Here is a 19,947-nt window from a genome sequence, read left to right as displayed (position 1 = left end):
GTATCAAGTAAGAAATTGCTGCAGCTGAGGTCAGAGAGGTCTTTTCCTGCTTTCTCTTCTAGGGTTTTGATGGTTTCCTGTCTCACATTCAGGTCCTTTATCCATTTTGAGTTTATTTTTGTGAATGATGTAAGAAAGTGGTCTAGTTTCATTCTTCTGCATGTTGCTGTCCAGTTCTCCCAGCACCATTTGTTAAAGAGACTGTCTTTTTTCCATTGGATGTTCTTTCCTGCTTTGTCAAAGATTCGTTGGCCATACTTTGTGGGTCTAGTTCTGGGGTTTCTATTCTATTCCATTGGTCTATGTGTCTGTTTTTGTGCCAATACCATTCTGTCTTGATGTAAATCATCCTCATTTTGAAAGATAGCCAAATAAAGACTAATTCTCTTGAAAAACAACCCAATTTTAACAAAATTGGCCTAATAAGTTACATAAGCTCAGCAAGAATAGTGATTGACCTTATAGATTCTTTCAAACGTGCTTTGCTTGAACTTTTCATAAGGGATCTCTAGATTGAACTTTCAATAGCCTCTCAAGGACAGAAGCCAAGACACATACCTACCATCGGACTTGCCTACAATACCTGTAGTTTTGGATGAATTCCTCTTCTTGAGGTCCCTCAAATATACAGAAGTTTCCTGCATCTTCCAGGAAGTGACATTCTTTCCTCACCTGGTAAGGCTGCCTGGAGCTCCATAAGCAAGGTATCTAGCCAACATTTCCAAGGGGCTTTATTGGCTCCATAAAGTCAACCTTAGTTCCTTTAAGCTGTCTGGTCATATCTGAGTCTGTGCATGTCTCTCTCAAACATGACATTCTAATCAAAGCCTTGGTAAAGTAACCAATTTTTCCAGTGGTGTCTTGTTACAAGGAGAGTACACTCTTATTAAAGTTATGTAAACAACTGCAATTGCCATGAAAGAAAGACTACTCACAGTTTCTGAACTCTGGAGGGTTCAGTTAGAGAGAAATTTAAACGTTTCAATTTGTTCACAAGAATATTTTGTCATGTTTCTGTAAGTCATAGATACCTTAAGAGAAAGTTTCCTTAAATCTGGAAAAGCCAACATTAGAGAATCAGCAATGTTTCAAAGGAGAGTCCTAAAAATTATAACCATATTCCTCATTTCATTCAATCCCACATTACTAATACTTGTTCTGTTTGAATGCAGCTTTTCCATTAGTACCAGAAAGTATTAACCACTTTAGTTTCATGATTTTAAAGATATCAAAATCTTGTATTTGTCAAAAGTTCTTTTCAATAATCTCATTGACAGTGAAACACATTTTTCAAGAGCTCAAAACAATAAGTGACAAGATTCAAAAATAGACATGATTCAAGATCTGCTGAAAATTCACTAACAATACAGTTGACAAGAAAATCTTGTCATTTCTGTGACATACAACATTTTAATTACTTGAATGTCAAGTGATGACTCTATACCAGGTCATATTATAACTTCAGAAATTCGATATATTTTCTAGAGCAGTTCTAGCATATGCCCATAGGGTACAACCTAAGAAGGTTTATCATCATTTTGTTGTATGATGCTTCCCATATAATTTAACATAAAAAATGAACAAGCCTAATTAGTGGAAAAGGTTTCATTTAGAATGCAAATCTTGGGAAGTTTGTTCAAAACCTCAGAAAGTTCAAAGCACATATCTAAATAGGATTACAAATCATTACAAAACTTAGTATTTAATTATGTATTTAACCAAACTGGCAGTAAGAGAGTCTACAGATGTCTATAGTTGTTAGCAAATCTTAGCTCCTTTAGTACTGAAAAGACTTAGATCTCTTAAGTAATAAAAGATCCAATAAAACAAAACATAGAAAGCTTGGTTTCTGAGAAAACAAAGAAAAGAAAAAACAACAACTTTGTTTACAATTCTTTTTTTTTTCTTTTTAAAAATTTACATCCAAATTAGTTAGCATATAGTGCAATAATGATTTCAGGAGTAGATTTCTTAGTGCCCCTTACCCATTTAGCCTATCCTGTCTCTTACAACACCTCCAGTAACCCTCAGTTTGTTCTCCATATTTATGAGTCTCTTCTGGTTTGCCCCCTGCCTATTTTTATATTATTTTTGTTTCCCTTCCCTTATGTTCATCTGTTTTGTCTCTTAAAGTCCTCATATGAGTGAAGTCATATGATTTTTGTCTTTCTCTGACTGACTAATTTCACTTAGCATAAAAAGCTTCTGCACAGTGAAGGAAACAATCAGCAAAACTAAAAGACAACCGACAGAATGGGGGAAGATATTTGCAAATGACATATCAGATAAAGGTTTAGTATCCAAAATCTATAAAGAACTTATCAAACTCAACACCCAAAAAACAAATAATCCAGTGAAGAAATAGGCAAAATACATGAATAGACACTTCTCCAGAGAAGACCTCCAGATGGCCAACCAACACATGAAAAAAATGTTTACAATTCTTTAGCAAAAGCAGACCAACAATCCAAGAAAACTTTGTCTTTTATTTATTTATTTATTTATTTATTTATTTATAAAAATTTACATCCAAATTAGCATATAGTGCAACAATAATTTCAGGAGTAGACAGGGAGGGTGACAAAACAGAAGAGACTCATAAATATGGAGAACAAACTGAAAACTTTATCTTTTAACAGAGTAAAGCAGATTTCAATTTTATACCAGTGTAATTTCAAAATACATTTCACTCCCTCTCTGTAACTTTTTTTTCTTCCAGTCTGAGTCAGTCCTGACCACACATAAAATTCTTTTCCAAAGCCTTTCCTTCACAAACCTTCTAAAATTTTTTTTCTCATTCAGATTTTGCCCTAAGCTTTTTGTTTCTACATAACAGTCTCATTTTAAGACAAGATTACTTTGTTTTACCTCAACAAACATGTATTCTCATTTCTTATACTTTCCTTACACGTCAAATTTCCTACATACTGAACTGATTTCCTTATCATTTATATCAGTCTTGATGACATTTAGCAGAATTTTAACACTTAGAAACCTTAATCTCCAGAGAATATTAAGCAGTAGCCAATTGTGAACTGTCTGTTTCACAAGAATTCTTTAGGCTGGAAATTTATGAACACATTTCATAATTTCTAGAAACATGTGCTTCTCCATAGTATAATCTTTTAGTAAAGCACAAAGCACGTTTACCAACAGACCCAAGTAGCTTCAGTTTCTCCGCAATAAGAAGCCAAAGCAGGCAAACCATGTTCAGTAACCAATCTTGTAGTGTTCTATCCTTTCTGGAAAAGACTTAAATGTCCAATGGATTCAACCCAATTTATCATTTAATTTAGCACAACTATAAAGTTTCAGTTTACCAAAGATTTTGAAAACTATAAGCCCTTTTTTAAAGTTTCTTTGTTTGCTCATTTGTTTATTGAGAAAGAGAGGGAGAGAGAGAAAACGCACGAGCAGGGGAGGGGAAAAGAGTGAAGGAGAGAGAGAATCCCAAGTAGGCTCCGCATTATCAGTGCAGAGCCAGATGCAGGACTGGATCGCACAAACTGTAGGATCATGACCTGAGCCAAAATCAGGAATCAGATGCTTAACTGACTGAGCCACGTAGGCGCCCCAAGCTATAAACCTTTTTATTTAATCAGCCTAGTTCTTCTTACCAATTACCCATGAAAACTATGAGACAGACACAATTAACCATCATTTTAAGTCACCTTTCAGCTGGCAAAGTGCAACAGAAATAACAGGAGCTCATTTGGCCTTTATTAAACCTCAGTAGAATAAAAGTTTTATATTTAATGCTGATAACTCTAAAGATGTGTCTATTTTAATTAATCCAATAAACTTAAATCAGCTTTAATACAGAATGTGTTGCACGTGTCGCCACCGAAAGTCAATTAATTTGTTCCCCATTGTCAATTTTTACCTGGGGGTACCTATGGGGAAATCTGGATTGGTGGTTTAAGTCCAGGAGATTCTGTAGACTTCTTTATGTTGATTTGGGAGGGAATTAGTTTAAGTCTTATAAGGAAGGGGCTCAACATGTTGGGGTGCTTTTTTCTCTGTGATAGTGAAGATAGGAAGAACGCTATTGGATCCCAGGCAGCTAGGATGGAGTCATTTATGTACAACAGGCCAACGGTGGTGCCAAAATAGGAGGAGGAAGAGGAGGAGGAGGGGGAGAAGGAAGGGGAGGAAGGGGGGAATGAGGAAGCAGAGGACCAAGGATGCATCCTGAAAGGCCAGAGGGAGATGCAAATCTAAAATTCCTTTATTCTTTTGGTCTCCTGTCTCTCCCTCCTGCAAAACAAGGTTTTTGTCTGAGTGCTTTTAACTCCAAAGCACTATTTTTTCAAAATGTTTACCTGTTTATTTTGAGAGGCAGGGGGAGGAGCAGAAAGAGAGGGAGAGAGAATCTCAAGCAGGATCCACACTCAGTGCAGAGGTGATGTGGGGATCAATCTCATGACCATGAGATCATGACCTGAGGCAAATTCAAGAGCTGGAGGCTTGACTGACTGAGCCACCCAGGTGCCCCAAGTCCTCTACACTATTTATTCAAAATATGTCCTAATTTGTGAATAAAAGGAGTATTCTCATCTTCCTGGACAAAAGTTCAAAAAGAACACAGAAGAAACAAAACGATGACTACATGAAGTGCAGAATGCCTCTGTTGGCATTCCTTTTCCCCAAAAGTTGGGACTTGACTGAATGAATGAAATGGCTTCCTAGTTTCTGGCTTTTGCCCCAAAGGCAGAATTCCACTGACTGAACCACAGGGCTCCTTAGACAAGCTGAGGGAGCCAAATCAAAACCCCCTATGGGTGGCCACCCAATGGAAGGAAGAGATCCAAGAGAGCTATTTCATGGCCATCTTTCATTTGAGCTTAACATACATGGCAAGGTGGTGTCACAATGGAAATCATCTTTTTCTTAGTCATAGGTTACTGGCAATATTCCTTCCACTTATTCCAATTTTGGCCCAGTTGTCTACATGTTGGGATAGAGATGGAACTTCCCCTTATACACAAATTTAACACAACACAACCTCTCCGCACACACCAAAACGGAGTTGCTCCAAATTCCAAGTAAATTGACGCTTATGCAATTCCCTATCAATTTCTCCCCAAATTGGGCCTTTCTAGTGGGAAACACATGGATAAGAAAACGAGAAGACACAGTGCTTCATGAATGAAAACCTTGCATTAGTGTGCACTGTTGAGACATATCTGGTCCAGAACTGCTCATCTTCCCCAAATGCTCCTTTCCTTTCTACTCCAAACAAAAATAATAATTGGCAGCTAGCATAGGTCTGGAATCAGCAGAAAGTTTCTCCAAGACAAAAAATAGTCTGGGAAGCTGCAGGGACAGATCCCTTAGATTCCCTCCCAGACACCAACTAGCCCAGAGCACCTAAACTCATGTGGTCTTCCAAAATATTAGCCCAATATACTAAAGATGAGGCCCTGGCTTGGAAGAAGCCAACAACTCCACCTTGGGGTTCCCGGAAAACTGAACACCACAGGGGCATTTGTTCCTGGTTGGCTCACCAAAATTTGTTACTGAAACCCAAGTTCAGTTGCCTGTTGCTCTAAAAACCCATACTTAAGAGAGACTTTTTTTTCCTAATGTTTATATATTTATTTTGAGAGAGAGGGAGAAAGAGTATGCAAGTGGAGGAGGACAGAGAGAGAGAGAGGGAGATAAAGAATCCTAAGCAGGTTCTGCACTGTCAGCCCACAGACCTACTCAGGGCTCAATATCACAAACCATGAGATAATGACCTGAGCTGAAATCAAGAGTCAGATGCTTAAATAACTGAGCCACCCAGGTTCCCCACAAGTGAGTAGTTTTAATTGGAAAGGAATACGTGCTTTATTCAGGAGTGCATCCACCTGGGCAGAAGGTAGACAACTCTGAGATTTCTGCCTGGCCTGAAGATTTTTTAAGGAGCGTATGTCCTTTAATCAGTAAAGGGAGTACAGTGGTCCCTAATATTTCTTGATTATGTGCAGACTCGATGGTACCAGCTATAGGTGTTATCTTGGTGCGTTGAGGTTGCCCACAGGGGTCTGGCTCCTTTGTGCATGGGTGCTGTGCATCATTTCTGTTTCATGATGTGCAGAAGGGCTCTGTTCTTTTCTAGGAAAGGATGCATATAGTTATACAAGGATGCATATAGTTATACAAGGAAAGGTTAATCGATCATGTAGGCTAAGGGTGGCTGCTGCCTAAAGCTTAAAGACTAGTAGATTGACTGGAGGGGCCCAGGCTGCTTCATGAGGTCACCTAAGATTCTGCCAGAAGGGAGGCAGTCAGCCTTGCATGCAAGGTGAGGGGTCAGAGATTTGGGACCCCTGGCTGAAGACAGGATATGTGTGGCTGGTGGGGTAGAGGTACAGTGGCTGGGCTCTTTGGGTGGGTGTTTCGGTGTCCTGAGCAGGGCTCAGTGGAGGTGGATGGAGGGGAGGACACCCCCTTCAGACTGGGGAGGACTCCAGGCTCAGGGCCTGTCTTAGAGCATATTCTCTCCATGTGACCCAGAGGGGAAGGGAAAAGAATGGGGAGCAGACACTTCAGATAAGTCCAGCCTCATTCCTTCCCCTCTACCCTCCCTCACCTCGCTAAGCCCAGCTTCTCAGTGGGCCATTTCACACTTATTATACACCTGCTGTGTGTATTGAGCTCCAATGTGTTCTTTGCCTATTCTCATCACAGGAACCACTGCCTTCCCCTTGAAGTCCATGCAGATCCTCACACTCTGCAGCCCTTGGGTTGATCTCAGACTCTAGAAGCCTCTTCAGAATCCTGGAATCTGGAAACTAGATATTTGGGACATACCATGGAGACCCTGAAGAAGTGGAGGAAGGGAAGGTTAGGAGAGAGCCCCACAGTTTCCTGGGGATAGGATGATGACTTACATTAGCAAGAAAGATTCAAGTGAAAGGAGAGGAAGAACTTCACTGGAGTAGACAGTGCTGCTTGTTTTCTGAAGCAGATTCTCAGCCTGATACAGCGAGGGAGCAGGATGAAAATGGACACATAGAGAGAGATCCTCTCTAGGACTGAGCACTGGATCCTTAGAAGACAGGAATAGTGTAGAGTGTATATTTGCACAAGTATGTTTGATGAGTGCATAGGAGTGTGTAAGTTTGGGTGTGTATGCCTGTGTGTAAATATATGAGTTAGTATGTGTCTTTGTGTTGCATACATGTGAGAATATTTGTGACATATGTGTGTATTTTAAGCATGTGTCTGTGTGTATGAGTGTGAGCATCTGTGTGTGTGTATCTGCATGTGTGAAGGTGCATGTGTGCATGTGTATGTGTGTGTGCTTTTCCAGGGCAGCCTGAAGACTTCACCTAAAGGTGAAGATGTCTCTGATTTGATTTGTGTAAATTTGCATCAAGTTTCAGGCTGTGGTATGGGGTTGCGGCGGGGAGGCCAGAAGAGGAAGGGGTGTTTGTGCTTGGCATGTGGGGGCTGGGTAGCCTGAGCAGTGGGTGTTTCTGCCCTGCCACACAGGGGGATGGCATCAGGGTCCTGGGTCTGAGGCTGGGTAGAGACTGGGTTCTCAGGCCTTCACTCAGGGTTTGAACTGGAAGAGCCCAGAGACCCTACTCTGACCAGGGAGGGCCATAGAGAGGTGGAGCAAGGGTGGGAGGGTGCCCCTAGGGTGGAGGGTTCAGGCTTACTCTCTCCACACACCTACGAGTATTTAGAAATTATGTAACCAGGCTGTAGTTCCTAACTCTGGGCTCCACCAATTCTGCCTTAGAGCTTTAGAAGTCTTTATGTGCTACCTTCTGAGGCTGGGGTGGCCAGAATCACACTATAAACTTCTCTCTAGTCAGTACTACCCAGACATGTCCAAAACAAGTCCTTGTCTCTTGAAGGCCTCTGGGAAGGCCATGTATGCATTCTTACCAAATTTCACACAAGCTGAGGCTTCAGATCCCTTGTGCTGGGAAATTGTTACTGAGTCTGACCCAAATCCCCTTGTTGCACTTTGTGCCCCATAAGCCAAGGCTGTGTTTGTGAAACTGAACTCGAACCCCCATCCCCAAGCATGGAAGTAGTTTCTTCTGGATAGGGAAATGGGTCCAGAGTATAGGGACACTGAGAGGATGTGGGCTAAATCTGGTGGATGACAGATGGGACAGGCCTTTCCTGGGCAGGAGGGCCATGATCAACAGGGAAGATTCAGAGAAGCGAGTTCAGAAACCCTGATTTTCCCTCTGTTTCCCCTGTGACTCCAAGCTCTGCCATGCCAAACAGGGATGAGATTAGAACTGGAAAGTGTTTCCATGCTGCAGCTTTGAGAAGCTCTGGAAATACAGGACAAAGAGCAAATGATGAATGAAGAGAAGTTCCTCTTACAGCAAAGAGAGGGGCCGGGGCTGTGGGACTCTGAGGGGCAGAGGGGTGTGTGTGCTGAGGGTGAGGGCATGCACAACACGGTGTTTGTGGTGTACATGTCTGTGCTCTGTGGTTAACAGTCCTGTGTGCACCAGTCATGTATGTAAACATATATCACATGGGGAAAGATGTAGTTCTGACATAATTTCTTTTAAAGTTCATTTATTTATTTTTGAAAGTGAGTGAGAGAGAGAGAGAGAGAGAGAGAGAGACAGAGACAGAGAGAGAGAGGAAAGGACAGAGAGGGAGGGAGAGAGAACTCCAAGCAGGCTCTGCTCTGTCAATGCAAAGCCCAGCTCTGGGCTTGATCTCACAAACCTTGAGATCATGACTGGAATGATGAGCTGAAATCAAGAGTTGGATCCTTAACTGACTGAGGCACTTTATGCATTTTTTAAACCAAGTGCTGTGAACTGGCTTCCCCCTGGGGCCTATGAAGTATGCTTTTCTGTCAGGAGCTGCAGTCAGCACCAATGGGAAGACCCCTAGACTGGGAATCAAGAAAATGTGGGCTCCACATTTCCACATCCAGCTCTAGATATCAGCTGAAACCCTGTGAAGCATCACCTCTGTGAGCTGGGATAGCACCTGCTGTACAACCTTAAAGGAAAAGCCATAAGGCCTTCTGTTCCAACAGCCCCAGTACTGGCGACCAGAAAAGAGAAGGGGGCTGGAGTGTTTGATGGTATTTCAGGGGCTAAAGGGAATAAGGGATGGCAGTGAAAAGGGCTGCAGGATGGGTTTCCTGAATTTGGAAACTCATGGGTTCTTGCTGGAGTCAAAGATTCCCCCAGCCTGGACAGCCCAGCCCTATCTCACTCAGCACCCAGGACCCTGGGCTGGCTCTGCAGGGAAAGCCGTTCTCTGCCGCCCTCTTGTGGCCACAGTATGCTTCTCAGGTCGCTGCTAGAAGCTTCTGCATGCCCCCTGGTGGAAATTGCACACATCACAAAGAGGAATCATTGGTTGTTCAAGAGCAGCTTTCCCCCATCTGCTCTGGAGGCACTCAGGATCTCTTTAAGGCTGGGAAAGTCTTCCTGAGATTTCACACTCTTTGCCATTGCCTGAAGTTTTAACTATAGTTTGTTGAAGTGTAGTAAATACATGTGCTGAGATCAAGATATTGAAGAGAGAGAGTGAAATTCCTTGAGGAAATAGGTCCGGAGAAGACAAGGCATTATGAGCCTAGGCTTCTGCCAATTTGCACCTGTGCTTGGTCCCTCAGCCTCAGCAGGTAGATGGACTGGCAGGAACCAGGAGGCAAGCCACAGGGATGATGGAGAGAGATGGTATAATTGACAGATGCTGACAGGACTCCTTATATGCTAGTTTTGGAGTCCCCTCCCACCCACCAGGCTGCCCTTGGTCCTTCCCTTCCAGTGCTCAGTGCTCATTAGTGACTGCCTGTTTTGGGGGAGACACTTAGGGGGGCAAGTTGCTTTGGGTCGGCAAGAGGGGAGAGAAGGATACAGGGATACCAGGTAAGTGATGGAGAAAGAGGGGTTGGAATGACTTGGATTTGAGCTGGGATCTAATGATCACTGGGATGCTTGGAAGGCTTGGCAGGGAAAATTGTCCTAGGGACAGATACTGAGGTTCTGGGGGTGAGAGAGCGGGGGGTTGGTGAGAAATAATGTTGAAAGGGATTGAGTTTCACTGATTTATGTGTTTACTTTGGGAGACTTCGATAATAAGAGCCAATGACTTTATTGAGAGCTTCCTATGTACAAGATGGTCACAGGTTAATGAGAGGATAAAAGAGTGACACATATGTTTTCTGTTCCTCTTCCTGTGTTTAAAGACCTACCTCATCCCATCTCTGGACTGGTTGTCCCACATTTGCATGTCTGAGGTTTGAAGGATCCACTGTACAGTTCTGGCCAGGATGCAGAGGCAAAGTTCCAAGGCTTTCTCTTCTGCACACCCTGTGCTCTTATGCAAAGAACTTCCATTAGGTCAGCTACCTCTCCTGTCTCTGTCTTTTATTTAAGTACAATGAATTTAATCTACCCCATGACATCTTCTTCACAGTAGGGCTTACAACTGCTGCTGCAGGTGCCTGGGGGATTTTTGGCATTCCTCTTTGGGGGTCACCTGTACAACCTGCAGTACATCTATGAGCATTTGCACCACATTTTTGTCCTTTAGGGTGGATCTGAATTTTTAAAACCGCCTAGGTTTCTCTGAGGCTGGAGAATAAGGCAAGGACCTAGCTATAACGTTGTATTTCCAGTTAAAATCAAGGTGAATGTGGGAAGACATAGTGGAAGATGTGTCATCCTCCAAAATGGCTGTGACATCTCATTGTGAAGGAGATGCTTAGAGCATATGACAGAAGGAGACATTCCTTGTGGCTGCTGGAGCACAGGTTTAATTTTTCTGTCTGTTAAAACCATGTACTAATGGTTCCAGGAGTACTGACAGCCAGTACTGAATTTTATTAAACTTCTAAGTGTCCATGGGATGAGATGGACTTGGTGGTTTTTGCTCCCTGGTCTTCTCTACAGGACTTTTCTTGAAGGCTCCCTCTCCACCCTCCTTCCTGCTGCTAAGAAGACGCTTAGGGCTCTGGCTATAACCAGACATCTGGCCTCTGGAACCTTCAAATGTGGCTGGAAAGGAAGCAGGGGAGAGAGTAATTCCCCATTAGATTGCTTGAGTTAATGTTCTTAGGGTCTTCCCTGGCCCTGAGAGGAGGTGGGGAGCTAGTCTTTGCAGAGCCCCAGGAAAGACTGGGGGAAAAGGCAGAGTCCAGCTTTCCAGGCTGTCTTGGGTCTTCACACACTTGGCTCGTTGCTTCATTTCTTGTTGCTTAAAGCCTAGATTCAAGCATGTACACTGGCCTCAAGGTCTGTATTCTCTGCCTCAGTTTCTCCTTTTGTGGGTTGCATATGCATATTTGTGGGGGCTCTTTAGTGAAGAGCTGCTTGAACGCATTGATCATGACTGCTCAGATGGTGTCTACATTGTTGACCCCAAATTAATGGGCAATCAGTAGTATGTTATTTTGCTTATACAGTAAAACCTAGGTTTGTGAGCATAATTCATTCTGGAAGCATGCTTGTAATACAAAGCACTTGTATATGAAAGTGAATTTTCTCACTAGAAATAATGGAAACTTAGATTATTTGTTGCACAACCCAAAAATATTCATATAAAATGATTACAATACTGTAATATAATACAAAATGATAAAGAAAACACAAAATATAAAGAAAAATAAATTAACCTGCACTAATCTTTGAAAACCTTCATGGCTGGTATGAGGGAGACAGGAGAGAGGAGGTTTATTGTGTAGGACAACTTTCACTATCACTAACAGAATCACTGCTATTGATTTGCTCAATGGAATCTTTTTCTTTTTGTATAACTTTAACAAGGAACCTATCCAATTATCTAGAATGAAGCAAAGCATTCTGAACCTTACTCTTGTATGGAAAAGCAAAAGACTGTCCATAGGTGCTTTGAAGTGACAAAAAAAAATACACTACTGCCAGTTGTGGGCACTTTCAAAGTTCTGAAAAATCACTCATTTCTGCCAAACACTTGATACTGAGCATCTGAGCATGGGAGATATCACCCACAATCCCACAGTGAGAAAGAGAGAGAGAGAGAGAGAGAGAGAGAGAGAGAGAGAGAGAGAGAGAGAGAGAGGAGAACCTTGGCTCAGTTGTGATCATGTGACATTTGGTGTCACATAATACTCATTGCAAGACAGTGCTCTTTTATCAGTTAAAATTTATTAGAAATGTTTGCTCCTCTTGCAGAACACTCTCAGAATAAATTACTCACAATCCAAGGTTTTACTGAATTTGCATGGTGATTATTTAGCTCTCAATGCAGACATAGTCCTCGTTCTTACCCTCTCGTCGCTCTTCTCCATGTGATCCCTAACCAGTCTGTCCCCAACACTTTCTCCAGAACTTGTCAGCCTTGCTTGCCTTCTGCCTCTGTTTCTTTCTCCTGGGCCCCCACTGTCCCTTGCACTGGTTGTGACAGGCTGCATTAACCCTGAAAGTGGTCTGAGCTTTAGGAGCCTTTTGATGAAAGCATTTTGGGGGAGAAGATAGAGGAAAGCAGTTTTCATATCCATGTAGGGCTCTCTGGGATCCCCAGGTGGTGGATCACAGAGTGTGGGACATCCACCACCAGCAGCACTTGAGAGGGAACTGGGCTCAGGAGGGATCAGGTGAGATGGAAGAGGATCATAAAGTAAATATGTGTCCCCTCCCTGCCTGGCTCCCTCCTCCTGCTCCACACCTGCCTCTTTTTCTTTGTCTTGCTCCCTCCCTCATCCTCCTTGCCACCCTGTCTTCTTCCTACTTTGCCTCCTTCACCTTCATTTTTTTTCAGTCAGATCTGTCTATCTGTCGTCTCTCTGACTCCAAATATTTTTGGTCTGAGATACTCCAGGACTGAATCTGCCATCAGCTTTTACTTCTTACTGTCTACATCCTGGCTTTCCTCCCTCAGACTCCCATCCCTGTTCCTTCTCTTGCCTTCCATTTCATCTTTCTTCCTTGCTTCTCTTATCTCTGTCTCTCCCAGCCTCTTCCCCTGTCTCTGGCTCACACCCCTGCCTCCTCACCTCTTCCCTCCTCCCACCCCACCCCTCAAGGTTCAGATACTTCATGTGAAATCAGCTGGGTGGGCTCTACCTTCCAGGTCCTCAGATTGTGTCCCCTCTTCCAGGAGAGACTTATGGCCCCAACTCTGCATCCTCTACAGTCCTCCCCCAGCACTGGGCCAATTCTTTGCATTTCCTTTTTTTTTTTTTAATTTTAAATTTATTGTAATGTGTCTGCACAAAAGGAGGGAGAGATGGGTGGGGAACATACAGTGGACACAGGAACACAATGACATGGCACAGCCACAGCTTCTGTCCTAGGGGAGGCAGATGAGAGAAAAGGCCAGGGCTGGAGCTGGGGTGGAAAAGGGATGGGGACATGGTGGCTGCTTCCCCCCACTTCCAGGAAGCACCTGTAGTCCCTGGGTCCTTTCGTTTACCCTGCACCCTGAAATTCCATCTCTTGTCTTGTCTCTTACCCTAGTGGCTCCATCTTGTGCTCCCCTTGGCTTGTGACAGATTTTAAGTGAAGGAGGTTTAGGGCCGACTCCAAACAACCCACCTTATGAACTTACTACAGTTGCCTTTCCTGCTTCGGCCCCTTCTCCAGTCTCATGTTTTCTGGTCTCTGGGACAGAATCTTTCCTCCTCCTCCTCCTCCTCCTCCTCCCCCTCCCCCCTCCTCCCTCCCCCTGAAAAAAGAAAGCATCAACTCCGTAGGGAGAGGCAGCAGATAGTATTGGGGACAGAAGGGGGAAAGGAAGGACCATCAAGGAGAAATTCACCCATCCCTGAAGGGCAGGGCAGGGGGAGGGTACAGGGGAGAGAGGGGGTGAGGTCAATGGCCATCCCTGCCCACTGTCCTGGGGACTTCAAAACAACCAGGGCAACAGGTGTGTGTAGGGTCAGGCCTGATAGGGAGGAGAGAAGAGCAGGAGAAACAAATTGTGAAAATCTAGCAAATTACCCTAAGGAAGATCTCTTCCTCCTTTCTGGAGGCTCCTTGGTTGGTGGGGGAAGAGAGAGGAAGTGGTGGGAAGAGAGAGGGGAGGAGGAAAGGTTACTGAGAGAGCTTCCTCCACTTTCCACTCTCCCTGCCATCAAGGTGGAGCTCATAGGGCTGGGAGAGAAGTGGCTGAGAGTTCATGGGCACTCTGTAGGCCAGAGGGGGTGCCCACAGCTGGGGCATGGAGTTGGGGGGAGGGCAGTTTTGCCACTGCCAAGTCCGCTGTAACTGCCTCTGGTGCCTAGACCTCACAGGTACCTCTGTACAGGGTTCACAGACATGGTGAGGGTCCTAGCAATGCCCCTTTCTGTGGTCTGAAATATAAACCTCACTCAGCACCTTGCCAGACACATAAATGGCACAGTCTCCTCATGTTGCACTGTGTGCATCTGCAGTGGATCCCTCAGATCAAAAGCTACCTCACATGGGTCACATTTGAAGGGCCGTCTGTGGAGGGAACTTGTGTGACATGACTGTTGAGGTGATCCTAAGGGAGACGCTCTCCCACAGTGGGAGCAGTTGCCGGGCTTGTGCACTGCGCTGTCCTGTCCATGTGCACACATGGTAACTCCCGCGGTCCATGCACTCGCAGTGCTGCTGTCACACTGGGTGCAGGTGAGGTTCTTATTCTGAGTCCCACAGTTTGTCTAGACTCCCGCTCCAGTGGGAGACACCTCTGAAGCCTTGCCACACACATCACAGGGGTCCTTCTCCCAGATGTGCTTTCCTGAAGTGTTCGTTATCACCTGCCACCCTACAAATATGTATGGTGTCTCTGCTGCCCTCACCTGAGTCTCCCACTCCCCACTGGCTCTGCTTAGCTGGAGACACTCGCTTGGCTCGGGGGCACCACAGTGGGCATCTCCATAGCAGCTGAGGGGACCCCGCCAGCCTTGGCTTCCACTGTGGATGGCCTCCTGCCTCTGGAGGTTGTAGCTATCTGGAATTCCTTTGCAGGCAGGGCACACATGAAGGGCCCCTTTCTCTTTGTCTTCTTCTCCCAGATAGATGCGACCCAGGACGTGGTGACCATCAAGGTCAGGGCTACAAGGCCAAGGCTGCAGGGATGATGGCAGCAGAAACAAGGGTGCAGCCTGGGCCATGAGTTCAGAGCCATTGTGTCCCCTGTGTAGGTCTGGCCTGGGCACTGCAGGAGAGGCACCAGTGGAGGTGGCAGAATCTTGGGCAGCAGTGATAAATGGCAGCAAGTTCTCCTAGAGGGGCTTGGGCATCGGAGCTGGTGCATGGGTACAGACCCAGGCTGAGCACCCCTGCTGGCCTGTGGGAGGGAGGGAAGGAGGGCTCCTGGGATATTTATTTCATTAACCGCTGATGGTCTGGAGGCCCTGACATTTCTCCCAGCCTCCCACTCAGCAGGTAGTGAATAGCACAGGTAGAAGTGAAAAGATTGCTCTTGGGACTAGGAAAGTGAGACCCTCCCCCTGAACCTTCCCTTTTCTCATTGAGCAGACGTACATCTCGGTAAATCCCAGCTTAAGACAAAAAGATACCCTACGATTGTTGGAGCAGACACAAATCAAATATCCAAATGCCCCTCCCCTACTGTTCTATCATTACAACAATCCTTCCAACTCCTGCCTGCCTCCTTTGCCTCTAGGAATTTTTGCCCTGTAGTCCTGGCTGGGCCACTCATCTACTACCCAGCATGGCACCTGGAACAAAGGAGGTGCTCAATTAGTGCCCTTGGTCCATGCCTACTGGCGATGTGTTAGGGAAGGGTCAAGGTGGTTTTTAGATTTTCTTCACTTGGGGGTTTTCCCTGACATCTGAAGCAATTCTTTCTGTTTCAATTTCAATGTACTGTCTTAGTATAGCTAGTAAAACTCTATCCCTTTAAGGGCCTGCCACTGCCCTTCTCTCCCCTCCCTGATCTTCCACCCCAGTCATTAAGAACCCTAATTTAAGGTTTAGAGGATCTCAGCACAATCAACTACAGGCAGTGGTGCCCCTTTTCCCTGAGGCACAAGACCTCTTGGGTCCATCACTTGTGCATTTAGCTCTTGGTCTCTAAGTAGTCTCACCTTCTCCATCTCTGAGAAGTCTTGCCTATATTTAAAGATTAATGTTCTGGGAAGGAGGAGTCACCTTTCTCTGGTGACTGTTTTCAGGGTCTTGGAAGCCTATCTTATGAACTGTCTAGAGCAGAAAGCTCTGTAGGCAGGGACTATATCTTTTTCCTTACTTTCTCCAGAACAATGCCCAATGTGTATTCAGTTAAAATGTGCTATGAACTCTGAATGACTGTATTGGGAAATCCCTTGTGGTGAAGCTGAAGCCAGTTCCCTTTTAATTTTATTTCTTGAATGATGGGAAACCAGGATAAGTGGAGTGTATGCATGGGGTGGTAGAGGAACCTAGTAGGAAATTCTGGGAAAGGCAGCTGGGGGTGGTGGTGCTTCTATCCTTGTTTACAGAACTTCTGAGTGAGCTCTTTAGCTGGATCTGGGACTGCCCTACAAATATCAACATGCTGGGCTCCACCTGGCTCCTCACATCCTCCTCCTGCCAAATAGGACCTCCTCCATATCCAGGACCCTGGGAAGCTTGTTTACTTTAAAATTCACATCTTTCTGCTACAAATCTCTAACAAGGTTAAGCCCTCAGCCCACCTCCTCACCTATGCAGGTCCTCACTAGTCTTCTATTTCCCACCTCCATCCTTCTTCCAGGATTCCAAATAAGGCACCTCCTTCACCCAGGGAAACCTCCCTTTCCCTCCCCCACCTCCCCAGGGCCCCGCCTCCTTAGAGCACCAACACCCTATGGGCCCAGCTGAGCTCCACTCTGAGTCCTGACTCTACTTAGCAAGCCCTTCCCTGAATTTGCTTACAGTTTCCTCTCTGAAGGATTAAAAGCCCATGGGTAAGTAATCTCTCAAGTTTATAGAGTTGGTAGAAAACTGAAAAAGAGCCAGAGAGAAAGAAGGCTGGGCTTGGAGTGTCACTGGCTGTCCAAGCCCTGTGGGTTTGAGCAGAGGGTATTTCATGGCTAGACTGTGGATTAAGGGATGTTGACCAGGGGTCTTGTGAGTTTGGGAAGGGCAGACAGGTTTTCTGGGGTCAGAGTGGTTTGGAGGCCTACATTCTCTTCCCCTCTAGACCAGAAAGTTTCTCAGCTCTGCTGAGGAAAATATGAGTTAGGGGAGTTTATTCCTTGTCCTTTCGCCTCCAGTGTCCTTCCCACCTCTAAACCCTGCCCTGCTTCCTGGCCTTTCCTTTCTGACCTGGTGCAGAGCCTGTTTTCTTCATCTTTATCTTTCCCACGGGGTCCAGCACATAGTATGCTTAGACATGTTCCTTGAATGAAGATTCTTCCACCTGGCTCTGCTGCCTCCTTCATGTTTTGCCACCTTTTCTCACTGGAGATTCTGAATGTCTCTCTGTCATATTTTCTGTGGACTTTGCAGAATAGCAGGTACAGTTTGATAAGGTGGTCCACCATCAAGAGGGAGTATTTAAGGGTATTCTTCTTCAATGTTTAAGGAGCTAAATATCTATTTTTTTAGTTGTTGAAGGTATCCCTTTGCCTCTCTTGTCTAATTGAAAAAAGTTGTGGTGGGGATTGATTATAAACCAGGTCAGGCTGTGGGAGGCTAGATTACCAAGTTCCCCTGGGTGTAGCAGCCTAGTGAACTTCAAAATTCTGTATAAAGGCTTTTCTGAGTTCCCAAGTATATTGTAAATGAGCCAGGGCTAAATAAACCTTAAAAATTGAAGTCTCTCTTCTTTCTCTTGGAATCTATCAGTTTTATGTCCATGATAGGCATAGTTATTGATTAAGGATTGGAGAAGTCTGAAATAGGTCTGGCTTACTGTGTCTCCAAGAGGCAGTTTGTTCTAATCACAAAACGTATTTGCAACTCTTCAATTTAAGGCCCTTGGAGTCTGAAATTATTCTTCACCCTCCCCACCTCCCCACCACCATGTACACTGTGAAAAACAGAGACCCGTACAATGCTTATCCATGCATGGCACCTGTTTTATTGATTATATGTGGCAAATATTTCTACATTGTCTTTCTCTTACCCTCTATCATTTTTATTTTATTTTTATTTTAGAGAGAGCAAGAGTGGGGGAGAGGGACAAAGGTGGGTAGAGAGAAAGAAACTCAGGCAGGCTCCATGCTTAGAGCCCAATGTGAAGCTCAAAAACAGGACCCTAGGACTGTGAATTGAGCCTAAATCAAGAGTCAGATGCTTACCCGACTGAGCCACCCAGGCACCCCTACCCTCTAGCATTTCTTGGGTAACTTCTCTCCATTATCAATTGATACGTGGTAAGTGCTTCCAAAAGGTGGATTCATTTTAACCTCAGTTTAAGCAAAATCATATGGAAAGGCCAATATTCCTCACCAAATATATTCCAAATTGATAAATATGAATTTTGGATTATAGCTTTTAGTTTATCCTTGTCCTTTTTTTTCTTTCATCACACATAAATCACAAAGCAGACTAGAGATTAGAAGGAACTATGGAACAGGGATTAAGATTATCCCTTAAAAACTGGTGGCTGATGCTCTTTGTTGTAGATTATGTTGCCTGAGCTGAGGTGATGCTGATGGGTCTTGGTGGAAAAGTCATATTGGATATGAATTCAGTACTTTGAGTCATGATACAACTTTCATATGACTCAGATGACCTGGTGTCTTCCCTACAATAGAACAAAACAAAACAATTAAGTTTCCCAAAAGAGATGGTGGCAGTGTGGAGTGGCACTATGAAGGAAACCAAGCACAGTGTGGTGAGAGGACAGAGAGAAAGAGACAGCTGAGTCCTTCCATGGGAGGACAGAAGGACATATTTAAAGATCTTAAGGAAGATAAACAGAGAGATAGCCTTTCCTAAGCCACCTTCTGTGCAGTATATTCCTGAGGGTATATATAGGGAGGAAGTACATAGAAAAAGGACCCATGGGCTCTGACCAGTCCTAAATGCTAGACTAAAAGTAGAGACAGGGGCACTTGGATGGCTCAGTCAGGTAAGCATCAGACTTCAGCTCATGTCATGATCCCACAGTTCATGAGTTTGAGCCCCGCATTGGGCTCTGTGCTGACAGCTCAGCCTGCTTTGGATTCTGTGTCTCCCTCTCTCTCTGCTCCTCCCTCATAATGCTCTGTCTCTCAAAAATAAATAAATGTTAAAAAATAATTAAAATAATAAAAAATAAAAGTAAAGACAGAGCATAGTGACAGATGGGACACTGGATGGTTTCTAGATTCTCTTATTTCAAAGAAAGCAAGGGATTGGAGGCAAAATATATCTGTTTAGCAAAGCTTCTTCATAAAAATGAGTGTAGATCAGTGCTCACTGTAGACAAAGGCCATTCTATGTTACAGTTGTAGTTTGGAAGGTAAGGTGGGCAGGAATATGGATTTCCTTCTAACACTTTCTCCTGAAGACTTTATTAGGTGTTCTGCTTTGACAGGATTCAGGGTTGAGAAAAGAAGAGTAGAGAGTCATACAGTGAATTATAGAGGAAATTGAGATTCACTGTTGACATCAATGTATTGCATCATATTCTAATCCCTTACTTGCACACCCTTCCTGATGTCCCCGCCCCCTCTCGTTCTGAGTCTTATTTGGAAAATTTCATTCTGATTCTTCCTGTGGCTCATCTAGTTTCTGAAGACCTCTAGAAACACAGGCTCAGGATTTTCTGATTTGTCAAGCTTATCATAATGTTTTGGTATGATAAAAATGTTAAGAATTTTCCAGTGTACAAGTAGCCCAGACAGGGGCCACACCACTCCACAGTGATTCTTGCCCCTGGGAGAGGGGACGATAAGGTACACACCAGTCTGACTGTGGCCCCAGAGGGGGGCTGGGGGGAGACATCAGGTCTGACTGCGGCCCCACTCACCAACACAAGTAAATCCAGACAGCAGAGGTGAAGTGCCCTGCAGTTTGGAGCTACCACAGGGACTACCCAAAATGACAAAATGGAAGAATTCTCCCCAAAAGAAACTCCAGGAAGTAGTGA

The 19,947-nt window shown here is 44.5% G+C and overlaps 1 protein-coding gene and 1 long non-coding RNA gene across 2 annotated transcripts in view; both read left to right on the top strand.

Annotated features, from left to right (window-relative positions):
• Nucleotides 1–19,947, top strand: part of LOC125169830 (cationic amino acid transporter 3-like) — a 373,522-nt gene that overhangs the window by 335,869 nt on the left and 17,706 nt on the right. The window lies entirely within an intron of this gene.
• On the top strand, nt 1,744–12,368 carry LOC125169852 (uncharacterized). Its single transcript, XR_007153811.1, has 3 exons — nt 1,744–1,754; nt 9,506–9,512; nt 12,177–12,368. It is a non-coding gene; the product is annotated as an uncharacterized LOC125169852 (long non-coding RNA).

This window comes from Prionailurus viverrinus, chromosome B4 (genome assembly GCF_022837055.1).
Source record: "Prionailurus viverrinus isolate Anna chromosome B4, UM_Priviv_1.0, whole genome shotgun sequence".
Lineage (NCBI taxonomy): Eukaryota > Metazoa > Chordata > Mammalia > Carnivora > Felidae > Prionailurus > Prionailurus viverrinus.
This window is presented reverse-complemented; position numbering and strand designations above follow the sequence as displayed.